The sequence below is a fragment of the Eulemur rufifrons genome, chromosome 29, assembly GCF_041146395.1.
Source record: "Eulemur rufifrons isolate Redbay chromosome 29, OSU_ERuf_1, whole genome shotgun sequence".
Classification (NCBI taxonomy): domain Eukaryota; kingdom Metazoa; phylum Chordata; class Mammalia; order Primates; family Lemuridae; genus Eulemur; species Eulemur rufifrons.
In genome coordinates, this window is record NC_091011.1 from 86,761,035 (window position 1) to 86,775,407 (window position 14,373).

At 36.7% G+C, this 14,373-nt stretch overlaps 1 pseudogene; it reads right to left on the bottom strand.

Annotated features, from left to right (window-relative positions):
- Positions 1-243: 243 nt before the first annotated feature.
- Positions 244-1,097, bottom strand: LOC138377278 (small ribosomal subunit protein uS2-like; annotated as a pseudogene).
- Between the last annotated feature and the right edge of the window lie 13,276 nt (positions 1,098-14,373).

Consider the following 14,373-nt stretch of genomic DNA (forward strand, 5'->3'; position numbering starts at 1 on the left):
AGTTAAGATTTCATAAATGTAATGTTTTTAATTTTGTTATTTTCTAGATATTCTGAAATTTGATTTTGGTTTCTTATTTCATTAATAGTTGTTACAAGAGTTCTTGTGTCATTTTAATTTCTAATATTAGAGGTTTATCTTCTAGCTTTTATATGTTACTTCTTTTTTTTTTTTTTTAGAAACTGATGTCTATTTTCTACCAACCTTATTTCCATCTTGCTTAAGGGCCTGTAGAAGAACAGATTAAGACCACTTTGCGGTTCTTCCTACCACTTCAGTGGCCTGAGCAGTGGAAACTGCAGACCAGTCATCTGTGGCAGGCTGAGTACTCCAGTTGTCCATAGGGAACTGTTGGCACAGAAGGCACCTGCATACCTTCAGACTGGTCTGTGATCTCCGGTTGAGTAGCAGTGAACTCTGGAGCTGGAACAGTCCAGTCACCTTGAAATTCCTCCTTGATCACAGCCTTTTCAGTGGCAGTATGTTCTTCCTTTTCAATCTCTTCAGGATCTCTGTAGAAGCAGAGATCAGGCATGACCTCCCATGGGTGTTCACAGGAAATGGTGCCACACATGCACAGACCTTCCATGTCAGACCCACTGAGTGAGCTCCCCTGTTGCATGGGATGGCGATCTCCATGTAATGCAGAGGAGAATCTGTATTACACAGAGTAATGGTGGGCAGTTTAACATAAGATGCCTCTGTGGGAGGCTGGTGGTCAGCCCCGGGATCAGTAACCACCAGAAGACACAGCTCCTAGAAAGCTGCCTGTAACTGGTTAATGAAGGGTCCAGGAATGAAGCAACCAGCAATAGGAGAGGCTCTAGTGGCAGCCGCAAACTTCAGCACAACCCACTGGTCAGTATTCCTAGAGCATAAGATACTGACATCAGCAGGGTTTTCAATAGCAACGACGACATGAGCTGCCAGCAGAAGCTTTTCTCAGGTCCACTTTAGATTTTTTATTTAGATGCCAACACTTTTCCTTTTGTAGATGCACTGTTCCATTTGGAAGTGCCACCTAAGTGGCTTCCTGCTGCAAAGAATTTGAAGACATCCTTCTCCTTCATTTGTAGGACATCAAGGGCTCCAAACATCATGAAAGTTTCCCTTTATGTTACAACAGGAATCCAGAACAACGCCATACAAACCCTTCTCTGGGTAGCACAGAAAGGCCATATTTTACTTTTAATCACGCTGAGCTCAGATAACATCATCAATCGATGTTTTTAATATTTCATGAGATTGTGACAAGATATATTCTATTTTAAAGTATTGAGTTGGATATAATGGACATACATTCAAGTGTTATAGATTTTTATCATCTAATATTGGAAAAGTTGTGTTGAGTGAGTGGTTTTATTCCTTTAGCATAGTGGTTCTTAACTGGGGGCAATTTTGTCTGACCCTCCCCCTGGGGACATTTGGCATTGTCTGGAAATACTTTTGTTTGTTACAACTAGGCTAGGGGACAGAGAGGTGGCATTAGCACCTAGTAGATAGAGGGCAGGGATGCTGCTAAACATCCTACAATGCGCAGGACAACTCCCCACAACAAAGAATTATCTGGCCCCACATGTCAATAATGCTGAGGTTCAGAACCCCTGGTAACAACAGGAGTCTTTCTTGATAGATGTTAAAATATACTGGTTCCTAATGCCATAATTTCAGCTTATTGTATATAACTGAAAATTAATCCATTAAAGCTCATGTCTACAGCATTTAAAGTAAACAGACCATCCTTTATAATTCATCTTTTTTTTAATGCATTTTATCTTTTCTCAGATTGTTAAACTGAAAACGAGTTTCATGCTTTCAGTATTTGAGTGTAAAACACACAGACAAATGAATCCCAATGAAAATTAGTTCATGCAGGAAACAGAAATTATAAATTATAAATTATTTTCCCAGGGTAAGTCAAGAGAAAATTGCTCTGATAAATAACAGACTGCTATTAAAATATGGAAGCAAACTGAGAGATTAGATTAAACTGGTAATCTACTTTCCTACCTACTCCAAATTTCTTAAAATAACTATGCAGAAAGCCAATTAAAAAGACCAAATTCATACCACCTCTGAAATAAAGAAAGGGCACTATCAGTGAATCCAAAATCCTTAAGGACAGAAAGCAGAAGAAATTAGATTGACAAAGCAGTAAGTACAGAGAAAACTGCAGTCCAAAGCACTTGCAGTAAACAGCTACTGTAGAGATAAGAGCAATTTTAGACACGTTCCAACCTTCAAGTCAATTAAAAATTTAAAAAGTAGATGTTTTTAAAGAATCATCAGATAATTCACTAAAGAGCCACACTTAAAAAGTTACAGCAATGACCTCACATTCCACTAGTGCTATTCCTTCCCCCAAACACTGATCTAATAGCCATACTTGTTCTTCAAGCTGGGTCCCATTTCTTTGTGATTCAAGTGAATACTATACCTGAAGAAGATGGGTAACAGAAGGATTGAGACTGGAGCAAGAAACAGAACACTGCCTGGGGCAACTTCAAAGAACCACACAAAAGGCAGAAGGAAAAAAAAAGAAAAGCACGCAGCTCATTCTGGCATTTACTTCCAGGATAAAGCTATGGAGTCGGGCAGGTGGGAAGATGTAACAATAGGAGGTGGAAACAGGAAGACAGACGTATTGGTATTAAAGGGACCCCTTGCGTTATATAAGGACCAACGCATTATAATATGTCATGTATAATTATCCACCTAACATCTCCCTGGGTAAGGCAAAGCAGCCAATGGCATGAAAAAAAAAATCAAAAAATCGTCATGGAAACCCTAAGACTAGCTTTCTTCTCTTGCCAACTCACCTGCCTTCTGGGCAAGGAGCCTCTGAAAGGAAATGTTAAACAGCAGAGTCAACTGTGGAAAGCTGAGAAACAATTGCAGCACATAAATTACAACAGCCAAGTGCAAGGATGATCACAACAGTTTTGCCTAAAATGGCCTCTTAGGGCAACTAAGAGTCTAGGAGGCAGAACCAAAAAAAAAAAAAGAAAGAAAGACAAACAGACAAGACTCCAAATATACTGATCACTACCAAAATTCCACAAGCGTTCTTCAAAGGTGTGTGGCATGAAAGGATTACCTTATGCATAGATGTCATCAGTCAAAGCTACACCTGAAAATTGGCACCATCATTTTCCACCTCCATTCCTATGCTCTTTGAACTGGACACTGCATTCCAACCAGGTGTTAGAAGACGTTGGAATGCCCCACACATATATCCCTTGGAATAAGTCCCTGAAGACAGATTTTCACTATATAATGTAAAAGAACAGCTCCATGTTGGTTCATGGAGACCTTGTACATACCCACATAGGCGATATAAGCAAAGTTTGAACTGCAGCTGATCTGAGTCTTGGCCAAATATCCTGGATCCTTCTGAAACACGAGTGCATGGGAGGAAGGAGCTCATTTCTCACTTCCCTCTCTGCCAAGGATGCTGTAATGAAGCACTGTCTCGTGTCCTCCCTGGTTCTGATGAGGTATGAGGCTTTCTGTCACCTAATGAGGTATAGTCGTAGGCTATAACTGAGCAGCAGCACAGTGGTAGCTCCCAGCAACAGGATGTACCATGTTCATGTTGCAATCATCTGGAGCCTTTTCTTTGGGTGTTGCCCTACACAAGGGAGTAAAGATAGGAGATTGTCTTATTATAAGGGACACAGAAACTGAAGAGAGGAGAGAGAGAGAGATTATGTTGCTAAATTCAAAAGAAAATCATAAAATTAGATTTTAATAATGATTCCCCCGAGGGTCCTGATGGTATATATGTCTTTCTTTCTTTAACTGATCGATATTTTTAATAGATCCTGACACCTGTTTCCATGTTAGTTTGCTGCTTTATCACTACTACAACTCTAATTTACACAACAGTTGGCAAAATTTTCCATTTTATGAATATAAATTTTTAGGCAAACATATACTTTATCTATCTCTAGGAAAATTAATAAACCAAATTAAAAGATTTCTTAAAATTTGGCTAGGCACAGTGGCTCATGCCTATAATCCTAGAATTTTGGGAGGCCAAGGCAGAAGAATCACTTGAGGCCAGGAGTTCAAGACTAGCTTGTGCAACATAGCAAGACCCTGTCTCTACAAAAAATTAAAAAATTATCTGGGCATGGTGGTGCATACTTATAGTCCTAGATACTCAGGAGGCTGAGGCAAGGAGGCTTCCTTGAGCCCAAGAGTTTGAGGTTACAGTGAGCTATGATTGTGCCACTGCACTCCAGCCTGAGTAACAATGCAAGACCTTGTCTCTTAAAAAAAAAAAAAAAAAAGAAAGAAAAAAAATTTAATGGAGCAAGTTTTTTTTTTTTCTGGATAAATCTTTTAGACAAGGAGCAAGTTCTTATTATTCCAATTATCTAATAGAAATGATATTACTATATCAAATGTTAATATAAATGTGAAGAGGAACTCAAAGATTTCCAGAGATTTTTTTTTTCTTTTTGTGTTTTAAATGCATTGTCTCTAATAAAAAAAAAAACTGTCTTGATAAAGTGTTAACATAAAAAAAAGTTTTAAAAAAGTTAAGTTTAGGGCCAGGCGAAGTGGCTCACGCCTGTAATCCTAGCACTCTGGGAGGCCAAGGTGAGAGGATTGCTCGAGGTCAGGAGTTCGAGACCAGCCTGAGGCAAGAGTGAGATCCCCGTCTCTACTAAAAAAATAGAAAGAAATTAGCTGGACAACTAAAAATATATATAGAAAAAATTAGCCGAGCATGGTGGCACATGCCTGTAGTCCCCGCTACTCGGGGGGCTGAAGCAGAAGAATTGCTTAAGCCCAGGAGTTTGAGGTTGCTGTGAGCTAGGCTGATGCCATGGCACTCCAGCCCAGACAACAGAGCGAGACTCTGTCTCCAGAAAATATAAAATAAAAAATATTCAGTTAATCCAAAATAAGGCAGGAAAAGAAGAACAAAGGAACAAGAAGCAGATGGAACACATAGACCAGTTATAGCAAGATGGTAGACACAAACCCAATCAAATTGGTAATTACATCTAGTGTAATTTATTTGAGAATTCAAAATAAAAAGAGGAGACTGTCAGACTAGATAAAAACATAAAAACTATATGATGTCTATAGGAAACTCACTTTAAATAGAAATATATATTAGAAAACAAAATAATGAGATCACTTTGCACCTGTTACATTAGAAAAATTGGGGGATATTGACCTTAATGAACTGCAGATGGAAATGTATACTAGTACAGTCCTTCTAGAGGGCAGTCTGATACTTAGTCAAATTAAGTCTATGCATAACTGTGGTCCAGCTATTCCACACACCTGGGTATTTACCCCAAAGCAATTCTCACCCATGTCCAGAAGGCTGCATGCACAAGTCTGTTCATGGAACCATAGTTTGTTGTGGCTAGGTGTTAGACGTAATCTACGTGCCATGGCTGGGGAAACCATAAGTAAAATACAATAAATATATACCATGGAGTATGATGCAGCCAGTAGAAGCAACAGGCTAGTCGTAGACATAGCAGTAAGGATCTTTAAAATATAGTGCTAAGTGGGAAACAAAAATAGAATAATAAACAGAACAATAGCTATAACAGGTCACAATTTACATAATTAGAGAGATGCACTCTAAACAACATTATTCCTTTTAGAGCAATACAAAGAAAAGAATATGCATTTAAAATATTAGAATGGTTACATACATATATATACACACACACATACACACACACATAGGGGGATAAGAAGATTAAAAGGGATAAAGAAAGCCAGACACATGTGCTTGTAGTCCCAGCTACCTGGGAGGCTGAAGCCAGTTCAAGGCCAGCCTCGGCAACATAGCAAGGCCTTATCTCTAAAAAACTTTTTTTAATTTTAAAATGGGATAATTGAGAACACATATAGACATAGATAAAAACAAGAGTCTCACAAAGTTAATGAAAAAAATTTGCCATAAACTAAGGCATCAAACATGAATGCTTTCTAAGTTTAAAAAAACAAAACAAAACTAAGGCATATATTCAGCCCTCTGTACATAAAGTCCAACTAAGAAAAATATATACAAAATAAAATGTTAGCTAGTCAAATCTATCAAAAGCTTCCTTTTTACCATATCCTAAAATTACATATATCGCCTCTATTTTTTCTAATCAGTTCTAGTTGTTTGGCTTTTTGTTTGTAAATTTAGATCTTTAATGCATCTGAAAATATTTTTGCATCTGTTATGCAGTATAGTCATAAATTTATATTTTTTTAAATGGAGCTCCAGTTGTCCCAATGCGATTTTTATGCAAGGGGCTATCCTTTCCTCGCTGACTTAAAATGCCCCATTTATCATACACTTCACTCCCATATGTACATGGGTCTATTTCTGGGTTCTTTTTTATTCCTCTGATATATGTGACATATTCCTCTACCAAAACTACTAATTAGTGTTGCTTTATGATTTGTTTTAGTATCTGTTAGGTCCTCCCTCACTATTATTCTTTTTCCAAAATTTGTTGGTAATTATTGCTTTTTGTCCCCTTCAGATGAAAATAGAAACTTTTCAAAATCCTCCCCCCCCCCCCCGACAAATGCTCCATTGGAATTCTTTTTGAATTGCACAAAATGTATAGATATTATTTTGAGAAACATTAACAGTTTTATTATAGTAAATCTTCACATCCAGAAACATGGTATGTCTCTGTGTTCAGCTCTTGTTTTATGTCTTTCAGTAAAATTGTATAGTCTATTCATATAATTATTACTCCTTTCTTGCTTAATTTATTCATAGGTAATTTATAGCTTTGTTGCTACTATAACTTTTTAAAATTTCTATTTCTCCATGATGCTATCATTTTAAAAAGCTATTAATTTTTTTACTATTTATCTTGTATCTAGAAATAACTCTAAATTACCTTTTTTATTTAGAATAGCTTTTTAAAAAAATTTTGAGTATCTTGAATTTTCAATTACCAGAAGGTAACAGGTGATTGGTAGTTGTTTTCCTTCCAGAGTAAGCAGGGAGAAAAGAAATTTAGATTCAAACTATTTTTATTTTATTTTACACACACACACACACACACACACACACACAGGTGGGCAGAATGTTTACATAAAAACTGGAAAAATTTTAAGCATTTACTTCACCAATGTGTAAGATAAAAGCTGTAACCAGAAGCAAATGTAAACAAATATAAACATAATAAAATGAGGTATTCAGGGAAAAACTGTATATATATATATATGTGTGTGTGTGTGTGTATACACACACAAAAAATTCAGCAAGTTCTATGGGCCAGACACAACACATAAAATAAATTTATACCAATAAGCCATATTGTATCAATTACAGATAGTCTTGTACGTGGGACCACAAAAATAGACTGTGCAACCTAAAACCATGCAAAGCAATCATAACAATCAATGGGTAAAATTGCAATTGTTTGTGATGTTTAAATTTTTGTCAAAACATTAAAAACTCTCTTACTCTTGATTATAAATATATAGTGAAATGGGAAAAAAGGAACAATATTTATTTAGTACACTATAATTTAAAATTTTAGAAACTGAGAATTAAAGAGTTTTATTTCTTTGTAAAAAACTTATCAAGAGTAGTCTAAATAGTTTTTGCCTTTTACACATATAACTTACGATACTGCACAAACATCTTTTCTATGCTTTGGAGAATTGTCATCCTCTTTTCTAAGTTTCAGTCAGATACCAACATTTATCTTTGTGTTTTCAATGTCATGAAAAATCTCTGAGTGTTCCTTTAATGTGAAGTTTTTTGCTAATGTCGCTTCCCCAGGACATCTTCATCCTTTTTCTCACAAATATTTTTTCTCATTTATGTCAATAAATTCACCTTCACAAAATGCCTCTGTCTATCTAGTGCCTCCTGAATTCAACATTTCCTTGTGCATTCATCTTTATTGGCCAAATCCCTATTTTAATCACCCACTTTTGTGAAATATTGTGTGGGTTTATCACAGGGAGACAAGGAAGCAACACAACTACATGTTTTTCTGCCTGTGTGTGAATGGAAGAACAGATGCACAGCGACCATGAGACAACCAAAGTGTCCATTGATGGATGATGAATGGATAAACAAAATATAATATAGCCACACAATGGAACGTTATCCAGCCATAAAAAGGAATGACGTTTGGATACATGCTACAACATGGATGAACTCTGAAAATATTATGCTAAGAAGCTAGTCCCAAAAGACCATATACTGTATGATTCCATTTACATTTAAACGTCCAGAACAGGCAAATCCATAAAAACAGAAAGTAAAGTGGTGGTAGCCTGGGTTTGGGAGATTCAAGGAAACGGGGAGTGACTGCTAATGAGTAGGCAGTTTCTTTTGGGAGTGCTTAAAATGTTCTAAAATTTATTGTGATGATAGTTGCACAACTCTGTGCAACTAAAATAATTGAATTGTACATTTTACTAGCACTCTGGGAGGCTGAGGCAGGAGTATTGCTTGAGGTCAGGAGTTTGAAATCAGCCTGAGCAAGAGCGAGACCCCATCTTTACTACATATAGAAAAAAAATTAGCTGGGTGTGGTGGTACACACCTGTAGTCCCAGCTACTCAGGAGGCTGAGGCAGGAGGATCAGTTGAACCCAGGAGTTTGAGGCTGTTGTGAGCTAGGCTGACGCCACAGCACTCAGCCCAGGCGACAGAGTGAGAGTTGTCTCAAAAAAAAAAATAGAGAATTGTACATTTTAAATGGATAAATCATATGGTATATAAATTATATCTCAACAAAGCTGGCATTAAAATCATATTGACCGTTTAATTTAAATACTTCTGGGAGAGAAGGCAGATAATCAACATGTTAGGAAGCTATTCAATGCTTAAGAAAAAGGAAATGATTAAGTAAATTATGATAAATCATCTTAGTGAAACACACAGTCATTAGAAATTATAACCATAAAGATTAAAACATGGAAAAATGTTAAGTAAAAAAGTTTAGTGCAAAATTGTATCTACACAGCAAATTCAAACATATTCCCCGGAACACAGTCCAATATTGTTATTTATGTTCCCTTATTGCAGGACCTACAGTTCTAAAATACACTGGGCACTCAGTCTCTCTTTTTTCAACTCCCCAAAATGAGATCATATGAAATCATGCCATAAAGAACTATCCTATCATTCCACAAGGGTGCATGTAAAAAAAAAAAAAAAGCTATCCCACACATATTGAAATTCTCCCTTACATTGATTATCCACATATCCAAACACACAGACACACACACAGTGATTCTGTTTAAAAGATGTAAATACAAGTTTTATTTTAGGGTCTGTGGTTATTTTCAGGCTAGAAAGACTCCATCTTAAAACAGGATGGAATTCAGGCCGGGTACAGTGGCTCATGTCTGTACTCCTAGCACTCTGGGAGGCCCAGGCAGGAGGATCACTCAAGGTCACGAGTTCAAGACCAGCCTAAGCAAGAGTGAGACCCCCCGTCTCTACTAAAAATAGAAAGAAATTAGTTGGACAACCAAAAATATATAGAAAAAATTAGCTGGGCATGGTAGCACATGCCAGCAGTCCCAGCTACTCAGGAGGCTGAGGCAGAAGGATTGCTTAAGCCCAGGAGTTTGAGGTTGCTGTGAGCTAGGCTGACGCCACAGCACTCTAGCCCAGGCAACAGAGCCCAAGACTCTGTCTCAAAAAAATAAAAAATAAATAAAACAGGATTCAATTCAGAGGTTGGGTAGGTTCTAGAAGCAACCTATGCCAGAAAGTAGCTGGCATCTATTCAGACCAAGTTCAGCAGCCAGAAAGAGAAAAAGATACTTGGGGTCTTTCGTATTAATACAGGCAGACCTGGATTTGAATCTGTTTTAAAAATCATCAACCATGTGAGCTTGGGCTACTTAGTTTGCCTCTCTGTCTCTGAACTTCGGCTTTCCCACTGGTAAAATGGGAATAATAATATCTACCTCAAGGGGGTTTTGTGAAGATTTGAGGAAGTAAGCACAAAGCAACTAGCACAGTACTGCCCTCACAGGAGAGGCTCAATAAGTGGTAGTGACGGTGAGAATCGTAGCAGCTGTGGTACAATTAGTAGTAATAACAGTATTTTTATTAATAGTAATAATGGGCAAGTATTACAATTAAAAACCCAAGGGGCAAATGTCAAGTAATTAGGTTAGGGGGACAAAACTAGGAGTTTTGAACTCCGGATTGAAGATGCAGGAAAAAATAGGCAAGGGTGCAGGAGCAAAGCAGGGCTCTCTCCAAGAGAATGTAGCTGCACCTGAGGCTGCTTCCTGCCAGGGCTCACAGCTTCTCTGGACAGTCAACATTCACTTCTCAAGCCCTCAAGGAGTCTTTGGTCATCCCAAGATTTTGTTCTCCTAGGGCAATGTTTCTTTATATATGTGCCAGCTCATTCTATTTCCTGCATATGCTGTGACTTCTCTGAGTCTGTGTTGACAGCTAATGGTACTTCCACCTGCACCAGAAGGGAGGTCAACTCCCCAAAATTTCCTAGACTGATTTGCCTACTGAGACCAGGTCAATTCTCTTCAAAAAGGTATTCTACTAGGGCCCTGACAATATCAAGTCTAGTGATTTTCAGACCTTTTAGCAACAGACCTCACACTGGAAAAAAAAAAAAAAAAAGGAATTGTATTTGGGACCCTAATAATAAAAAGATATTTTCAGTTGACATAATGCATTTTATAAATTGAAATTCAAAATATTTATTATACTTACTATAAAGTCAATTCATTAGAACAATGAGGCTATTTTGACGAACCTAAAAATTAAAAAGAAAAATTCTGTTACAGCAATCTCTAGAGCAGATTTCTTTGTTCTTTTTAAATTGCACAGTATTAGAAATCCTGACACAATACAGTAATAGTTGTAAAGAATATAATCTAGTTTTTAGTGCTTTAACTATTTGATTTCTTTATTACATTGATAATTGTTTCCTCAGAAGTGATAAAAATAACATCAAAATAAATAAATTTTGCATGTTCAGATCATTAATACAAGATCAGTAATCAGTTTTTTAATAGCTGAAATAGAAACTGGAAAAAGAGGTAACATGAAATGTTTATTTCAAAGTTGAATTACTAGCAATATCTAACCCTAACTGACATCCTTATCATAAATATAAAAATCAAACACAAAGTCCCCAAAACGTACAAGGGTTAAAATTATTATAGGATATTATCATAATATAGCATATTGTATGTTTAGTTACTACTACGTAACAACCACCCAATCACTGTGAACAGTCTCAAGGAGACTCAAGATGAGCGCTCTATCTCTGCCTTTCATTGTGCAGCAGTAGAAAAATTATTATAGATTTAGAACAGATGTCTTTCTATTTAGTAATTTTAAAGAATACCATGCATGTATGTATATGTATATATACACACAATTTAAATACATATAAACCCATATGTTATTTGTACATAAATAATATTTGTATACAATTCAACATTAAAATAAAGTCATACAGCTACTATTTGCCATATAGCACTTTTAGAAGGAGATAGGGCTCTAAAGATTTTGGATGGCTGAGAATTGGTATAATTTAATGTTCTGTAATTATTGTACCCAGCATTTTGAGTGTGTTGCTATTGCAATATTGTACTCATAACCTATCGGATTTGGGTAGCAAATCTGCCCAGAAAAGAGGACAAAAGATTGATCTTTGAGAATGAATATCCATATAGTAGTGTTTCCATGAGAGAATTAGAATGATTTTTTTTAAGAGTGTTTCTGTTTCCTTTCCCCAGCTGAACCCCTACCTTAAGTCATAGGCTATAAGCCCCGAAATCTTCCACAGATGCTGCACATCCAAGGCCTGTACTGTCCCTGAAGAACTATGGCCATAGTTCTATCTCCAATGGAGGACACCCCAACCTGCTTTTTCAGGCTGAGAACACCAGGTGGCATATGGTGGCTGAATCGGAGCCTTGGTAACTATGGCAACCAGCTACCATTCCAGCTCTGCAGCTGCCATCTTTTATCCAAAGCAGTGTTTTGTGCACGCTGGGGGTTTTGCTTTGAAATGGTTGTACTGTATGCTTTCCATTCTTCATATAGTCAGGGTTTCTACTTCTGGGAGGGGAATTCAGGTGCCAGAGATAAACAAATACCTCGGATCAGTTGCATCCATTTTATTTTCTGTACATTATTCATTGTGTTTGCATAGTCATCTATACACTGATACTTGAGAGGGCCACACCTTCCACTGCAGGCGTTCTCTAGAGAGGCTACACTTCACTGAAGGGAAATGAATGATGGGGTGAGTGAGTCCTCTCTCTATCCTGGACCAAGGTTAAGAACAAATGTGAGTTCCCAGCTCAGTACTTGAATTGGTTGTAGGTACAATGACCCTGAGAGCTGCCTGTACCTAAGGGATGTCTGCTAGAAATCTCACTGATCTATAGACAGAAGATGCCTGTTCACCAACCCACAGAAGGATGTATTTGACATAAATAGTATCTTCTTACAAAATTTGTTTTTTGTCTGCCATGTAATAAAAAACCAAATATATATAAATTGGAAACTATCCCTTTCCTTTATATCAGTCAAAAGCAATGAGATTTTCTAAGTTAATTGTCAGGCATTGCCCCTGGTAACTGGCAGTATATCACAAGCCGAGCTGCCAAAAGTCATTCTCTTTGCTACTGGGAAGGGAAAGAAAGCTGAAATGAGTAATGTTATCCAAACTTCTTCCCTACATTCCAGAAAGGTTTTGGACTTAAACCAGGACTCATTTATAAACACATCTATTTAAGCATGGTATTGTTTCTCTCTATCTGTTACAGCAACCATATCTTAAATGTACATTCTTTCGATGAAATATCCTTCTCACAGAATGAAAATTCTGTTAAAAACTCATTATTTTATGTCACATGAAAAATGAAGAATTCACATGGTATATGTAATATAATAATAATCATGAAGGATGAAAGAAAGGAACTTCTGCTTGGAAAATGACTGAAAAGAAATAAAATGAATATTAATAACTGAGAATTTAAGTGGATTTTTTTCTTCTTTCCACACTTGTGGGTTTTCTAATTTTTAATCAGAATTTATTACTATGTCATGAACATATGAAAACATTAAATATCGTATTTTAGAGTAGATTTAATTTTTTAAAGCCATTTCATTGTTTTTCATTTATCATGTTACCAATGTAAAACTTTTACCATTTTATTTGAAAAAATCTTTTGAAATCATGAACTTCTCTAATAAAATTATTTTATTTTAATTGTTAAACTGTAATATGCTTGCTCTAATAGAAAACAACTTTTTTCAAAATCTATAAATAAGAAACTACTATTAAAACATTTTTTATCTGGTATTCTCTGTGAATTAAAAGGGTATCCAAAAAAGGGAGTTATTACATTTAATTTTAATATCAAACCCAGTTTTCTGTTATTTTATGAAAATATCTATTGACAAGAGGGTTTCAGAGAGAGAGAAATATATATATATGTATGTATTCATTGGGAAAGCTGCTTATAATTTGAGAAAATTAGTCATGGATTTTTCACACATTTTCTGGTTTCATACTACCACATGTTTTTACTTCTCTCTTTTCCATCTTTAGCTTAAGGAAGAGAGGGAAGAAGAGGAGGAGATGGAGGAGGAGGAAAAGAAGGGAAGGTTTTTATGAAATTGAACCAAGAGACACAGGTAGTCCACGCCAGCTAATGATCTGGCACCACTTCATAAGTATTTGTCCATTGTAGATGTAAAGGATATAAAGGATCCCATGTCCCTGAGGGGTGGAGGAGGATCACTGATGAAAGTGTTCTGCTTACCTTCCTCCAGAGCAGTTCTACTGAGGAGTTTGTGGCCAAAGACCATAAATCATATAAGGAGGGAGCTGCAATGCTATTTTAAATGTATACTATTGGGACTCAGAAACCAATACCCCAAAATATGGCACTTTGACATGCTAAACAGAATAAGAAGCCTGAAGGTCTCTCTGGAGCACAGGATGAAGTTGTTCTCTGAAGTTCCTTCATCTACCTAAAGTTCAGACCCACCAAAAAGAAAACAATGACCTCTGGTCCCTTCCCTGAGCTTTCATTAACTGAATTCATATCACAGGAAGAAGGACCAAAGTCTGTCAACAAACATGAACAGATTTTGTCACAAACCATTGTCTCCTCTGTGGGCCCAAAAGACTCTGTCCCAGGCAATTGTATTATTACCGCCCAACCAGGTCCCTTGCCCAGCACTCAGATAAAGACCAATAGACTGAGATAGCAGGAGTTGCAGCAGAGAAAGAGTTTAATATTGCAAGGCACCAGGTGAAGAGATGCAAGAAATTTCTCAAATCCATCTCCCCAAGAATTGGGGGTGGCTAAGATTTTTAAAGGTGCTTTGGTAAACAAAGGGCTAGGAAAT